Raw genomic sequence first — 6,841 nt, 5'->3', positions numbered from 1 at the left:
TCTGGCAAGTAGTATCCCTTCCAAGTACTAGGTTTTCTCACCAATAAATGGGACTACTATTGCACCAGCCCCTTCTAGATGTGCAAATCCCATGTCACGGCTACCAGAAAATTCCTGTGGCGACATATGATTAGGAGAACATGCCTGAAAAATAGACCAAAATCAGAAAGGTTGACAAAATGTACACACACACAATCCAAAAGCAAAAGAGGGCTGAGAGATGGCTCAGTGGGTAAAGTGCTTGCTGATTAAGGATTAAGGGTTCAGATTCCCAGAACCAATGTAAGAGTCACGTGGAGCAGCAAGAATCCATAACCCCAGCACTGGGAACAGAGATGGACAGGTCCTAGGAACTTACTGGCCAGCCATTCTAGCCAAAATGGCAAGTTCTAGATTCAGTGAGACACCCTGTCTCAGTAGATAAAGATCAAAAGAGGAAAATGCCAACGACAACCTCTGGCCTCTACACACTTGCTTCCAATGAAGGAAAAGAAGAGTTGGAAGATCTGCCTATAGCCTTATATCCTGATTCACCTATGGAACATCTAAGACACCAGTGGTTCTAAAAAAGCTGCTCGAGTTCTTCTGCCATTTTACAAACGTAAAGAGTGAAATCATTTTCACATACCCTGGGAGGTAAGAGATAAAGACAAGTCGATGGCTCCATGTTCATCCTTCTTTGGAAGAAAATATTCACAGTGGTGAAATGATTCAGAAACAACTAGGTAAGGCCCATAAGTTACACCACACTCAGAACCAGCTACAAAAAGATTGAGTAATTAAATGTGAAAAGAAAAAAATAACACCTCTAACAGAGAGCATAGGACAATGTCTCATAGTCTGAAAGATGGGGAACCACTCAGAATATGGCACAAAATTCATGCAGGGAAAAGTTGATTTCACAAAACAAAATTGAGTTCTTGTATTACTAAAGATGCCATCAATAATATTAAAAGATAAATGGTTAAAATGTACAATGTGTATGACAAAATATGAATGAGGTCCTTAAAATGTAAAGACTACCTATCAATCAACAAACACTAAAGCAAGCTAAGAGAAAATATAGACAAAGGACTGGAAGAAAATTACAGAAAAGTTCCTATTCAAGACAAATTAACAAAAACTGTGAGGACAAACCTCATAATTCTACATTAAAAACTAAGACAGTATATATCCAAGATATAGGTTTGCAAATCTAAATACCCATTATTTTCTTCAAGAGCACAAGGACTTAAAAATTAGAATAAAAGCGGCTCAACGGAGAAATGTGCTGATATTTATTACAATTCTAAATGCACGTTCTTCTTGAAACATTCAGTCTCTTTTAGGAATGTGTTCTGTAGAAATACAAAAACAGAGGCATGGGGTTATCCATCATGACATTGCTAAGAGAGATAGATACACTAGAAGTATTCTTACCATGCTACAGTTAGTACTGACCAAACATCACTAAACAAAGGGAACAGATAGCACACTGTCAATAAAAAAAAAAAAAATGGAGTGGTCTGTATCAAAGGTGTTTGTCACAAAAACTTAGAGCACAGAGGCCAGGGCTTAAAATTTCAGCACCTAGGGCATGGAGGTAGGAGAATTAGGAGTTAAATGTCATCCTTAGCTAGCTACACAGAAAGGTCAAAGGCAGCCTGGGCTACATGAGACTTTGGAAGGAAGGAAGGAAGGAAGGAAGGAAGGAAAAAAGGAAGGAGGGAGGGAGGGAGGGAGGGAGGGAGGGAGGCAAAGAAGGACAGGACGGAAAGAAAATAAGTAGGGTAGGAGGGTGGGAGGGTGAAAGAGAGAGGGAGAGAGAGGGAGGCAGGGAGGGAAAGAGGGAGAGAGAGGGAGGGAGAGAGAGGGAGGGAGGGAGAGGGAAGGAGGGAAGGAGGGGGAGAGAGAGATAGAAAGCCAAAGAATTATTATGGTCGTTCAATAGGTCTGAGTCTGTCTTTTCCTTTGAATACAAAGCCCAGGTGGCTTGGCATCAGGTAGAAGACTGGCTGCATAAGGGTGAAGGAGTTTCAGGAGCAGATGGGAGTTTGGACCAGAGGACTTAGAAGGAAAATGACCCTTAATGAAGGTGGACACTGTCCAGTTGGCTGCAGACTCATGGAATAACCACCTCTCTCCTCAAGTGAGTTTGATTCTTAATAATAAAAAAATTTTTTATAACTTAGAAACATCAATAAACATGCTCTGAAATAGAGCAGTTTCATAAATAGAAAGTTGTTTTTTCTGTTTCTTCTCACTAGTGTCCTCCCTCCTCTGGTCAGTGACAGTGGCCTGTCCTGGGAATCTGTGGTGGTTTGAAAGAGAATGGCCCCAATAAGCCCATAGGAGGTGTGGCCTTGTTGGAAGAAGTACGTCACTGGGGGCAGACCTTGAGATCTCAGATGCTCCAATCAAGCTGCTATGACTTTCCCTGACTGCTGTCTGTAGATCTGGATGGAGGGCTCTCGGCTACCTCCTCTGTACCATGTGTGCCTGCATGCCGTTATGTTTCCTGCCATGACAATAATGGACTAAATCCTGAACTGTAAGCCAGGCCAATTAAATATCTTCCTTTATAAGACTTGCCAAGGTCACAGTGTCTCTTCATAGCAAAAAAAAAAAAAAAATACATATATATATTCCTAAGAGAGATTCTGAAACTTTGTTCCCTTGTAGAGGGCTGTGTGACACACTTTTGTTGACAATTTACACTAATCTCAATTCTATTCTGAGTTATGAGCTGCTATCGCCAACCCACGATGGATACCAGGCCCCTCCCACTCTGCAAGACCTGTGCATCCCTTCTAAGAGTTTGCCTTTGGTCTTGCTTTGCCCTTTGAAGTTGGTTCACAGCAACATTTCCCTGTTAACAAACATGGTTGCTTCCCTGCTCCCAACTTCTCTGAAATGTCATAGGTAAAAGGTTCCCTTTCATTCAACTCGGCTCCAGAAGCCCCCAATGTCTTATACTGTATTTACCCCATGTTACTCTAATTTTGCAAGAATTTTGCTACACCAGTGACCCAATTTTAGTATGAGATTAGCATATTAAAATTAGTCTCCAGCACCCTACTATTTCAGAGAAAATGATCTGGGGTCACAAATTTTCCCCAAGGGTATCAATGAGCAGAGCTACAGCACCAAGAGAGACACCACAATTTCCTTTCTTTGTCCTGAGCACTCTACAGCCTACAGCCCAGGATAGATCCAAGAGACTAAAGACGGAGACTCAGATCTGATCCCAGTGCCTAAGGAGTAACAAGTGCTTAATGTGGAAACAGGAAGAGAAGTGAGCTGAAAGGCAAAGCTAATGGCCATGAGCAAGACAGAACAAAAAAGAGGCAGAGGATCGAATGAGAGAAGCTCCAGATGATGGCCTGGAAGCCATGAGGCTGGGATGACATAGGTCAGGATGTCATGGAATCCTAGTCAGGGCTACTAGCACTATAATGAAACACCATGACCAAAAAGCAACCTGGGGATGAAAGGGATTATACTTCCACATCACTGTTCATCATCAAAGGAAGTCAGGACAGGAACTCAAGCAGGGCAGGAACCTGGAGGCAGGAGCTGATGCAGAGGCCATGGAGGAGTGCTGCTTATTGGCTTACTCCTCATGGCTTTCTCAGCCTGCTTTCTTATAGAAAGCACTAGCCCAGGAGTGGTACCACCCACAATGGGCTGGGCCCTCTCACATCAATCACTGATTAAGAAGATGCCCAATAGGTTTGTTTGTAGTCCATCTTACAGAGGCATTTTCTTAACTGCTCCCCCCTCAATGACTTTAGCTTGTGTCAAGTCGAACATAAAACTGGTCAGCATATATGGGATCAGACTTCTCTCCCTCCCTCCCTCTCCCTCTCGCTCTCTCTCTCTCTCCCACCCCCCCCCTCTCCCTCTCTCTCTCTCTCTCTCTCTCTCTCTCTCTCTCTCTCTCTCTCATACACACACACACACACACACACACACACAAAGGATGCCATTCACCCTCAGGTCAGGACAGGGAAGGATTACAAAGACATGACTCTGTCAGTATCTCCTCAGTGGCCACACAGTGTTTCAAGCTTTGCATAACATCTCCAAATCACAAGATCTTGCCACCCAGATTCTCTGTTTCCCCCCATGATGTATTCCATCTAGTGACTGACTGGAACAAGTCTTTCAAAGAGCATTTTTTCACAGCCATGATAGTATAGTAGCCATGCTGTCTGGCCCTGACAGCCCCAAACAGTTACAGGCCCAGAAATTACAAGAAGTAAAGCCATCCATCAAGTGTCTCCATGGTCTACTGACTGCTTGTGAGATACAGTGAAGTCATGCGTACAGGCCATAGGGCTGTCGTGGTTGGAAATGCTTTGGTTTTATCACCAGCATCAGCAGCACAGATTCTGCACCATAGTGAGGAACAGCAGTATCAAAACCCAGTGTAGGTGGCTAGGGGTGCTCCTCCTTAAATGATCAAGTTTCCTGAAAACTGTCCTCGAAAACCCCCTGGGTGGTTAGAATGAGGCCATTCATCCATCATCTTCAAGTTTATGATACTGTTTATTATTTCTCAAAGCATTGTGATTATAATGATTTATACCCCTCCAAGACCTACTAACAACATGTTTGACCTTTTGATTTAGGCTAGTTCATGAAAGACGATTGTGTGCTCCTTATTGAAGAAGTAAAAGCACTGACCTCATGGGTACTGACAGCCTTCCTCATGAGAAGAGTATGACCTAACACTCCGAGCATAGCAGTGGCTAGGCGACTTGTTTTAGACCATTGAATAGACCCATTGTCATTTCCAGAGGAGATCCCTGGACATCCAGCTCCTGTATGCCACAGATTGCCCATCTCCCATGGCAAGGTCTGAGTACTAGATTGACAGCTACACAGAATAAAGTCACTGCCAACTTGTGGTGCATGTGATGCATAGTTGGAACATGAGGTCCTGTGGTAAGTTACTGAGATGTGTGAGCTTGTGTAATGAAGATCATTTACTAGTGATACGTAATCTAATATATCCTACTAAGCAATTTACCCTTTTGTCTTTCTCTTCTTCCTCTAATATTTATCATGAACCTACTATTAAGGATTAAGAACCTTTTGAGAGCGGGGTATTTACTATATGACAGCCAGTAAGATGAGTGGGGATACAAACCAGAGAGACACATGCTAAAAGGACAGCTGTGTGGCTTGGATTCACTTTGATACCCTGTAGCGAGTTCTGGTATAAGTGGGACCAGGAGCCTGGGGGAAGACAAACCCTCTACTTCCTCTACCCAGAGGACGGTCTGACTCTATAAGAGTTGCCAATCAGTTACAAAATTCCATAAATAAATAAGATTAACATGAGAGCTGGATTTGAAAAGAATACCAGGGTTCAGGGTGTGGATCATTCAGCATAAAGAAAGGAGTGGGCGTTCCAGTTGTTAAAAGGAGAGAAAAGATATCTGGGTTTAAAAGAAGAAAGACAAAAAAAAATCTGTCAGGTGTGGTAATAAATGCTTATAATCTCAACACTCAGGAGACTAACACAAGAAGCCAGCATAGGGTACACAACAAGACTGTTACTTATACACATATAATACATACATACATACATACATACATACATACATACATACATACACGCACAGCACATAAATGAATAAACACACACACACATGCACAAGCATAATCAAAAGCATGAGCATAGCCCTATCCAGCAATGATATAAAGCTTAGGATACAGACAATGATAGAATTATTCCAGAAAGTTCCATAGGGGTCAGTTGGAAAGAGCCTGAAAAGTCATATCCAAGAGATTTTCTTAACTCAGTGGTTATGAAGAGGAAATGGTGGCTTCTGTGCAGAGGAGTGAGAGTCTCTCCTTGCCAGGGAAGTGGTTAGAATGGGAGATGTGGTTCAAAGGATGGCTTCACTCTAGGTAAAATATGACTACACTTGCAGAAAGGGGAAAGGCACATACTAGAGTCTAGACTGGGCTCCCTGGAAAATAGCTCAAAGGAGGAGAATGTTCTTGAACATATCACCCATGAAGAGTGAAGGAAGCAGAGTGGGTGGAAGGAAGAATTCAAACTATGCCACACTCATGGTGACATTCATACTCATCATCCAGGAAGCTCTACACCAAGGATGTCCCCTCAAGACTGTACTGAACTGAGATAAAGGCATCAGACACTACACTACCGTATCAACCAGGTATTGATACAGTGGACCCTAGCAACAGTCATGAGCAAGGTACTTCCTTTCAAAAGAGGAGTTGGTACTGGGGCAGGCCTCAGCTGACCCAGGGGCAACAAATACTCTCACTGGCAGAGAATGAGAGCCCAGGTCCTGAGCAGGAATGTGAATCTGAGAAAGAGGTGACAATAGTCACTCAACACACACTTGCACAGGGGACAACAGTGTACAGCACTTGATGAATATTTACTGCAAGTCACACTGTGTGCTAAAGAACTTACCATTATTTGATCCTCTTTGCTACAGTGAAAACGCCAGTGTACTCAAATGGGGAAAGAAAAAAGGCTGTATGTAAGAGTCAAAAACCAGTATGATCCAGTACGCATGAGGCACAAGAGCTCTGCTCCCAACGAACTCAGATACACTCCCTCGCCCTCCCACCACTGGAGGTCACAGTCAAGCAGTGCTGTCTTTGAAGCAGACAGCACCCTCCTTACCAGACACTGAATCTGTGGGAGCCTTCATTTTTGGGTTTCTCGGCTTCCAGAATTATGAGCGCTAAGTGTCCATGGTTTATAAATGTCCAGTCTAAGGTATTTTGTCACAACCTCCCAGATGGTAACTAATCTGCTCACACAATCCATTGGCCTAGGTTCTACAGTTGTAGATGAGAAAATGGATGC

The sequence above is a fragment of the Grammomys surdaster genome, unplaced genomic scaffold (genome assembly GCF_004785775.1).
Source record: "Grammomys surdaster isolate TR1022 unplaced genomic scaffold, NIH_TR_1.0 193, whole genome shotgun sequence".
Taxonomy (NCBI): Eukaryota; Metazoa; Chordata; class Mammalia; order Rodentia; family Muridae; genus Grammomys; species Grammomys surdaster.
Note: the sequence above shows the minus strand (reverse complement) of the source record.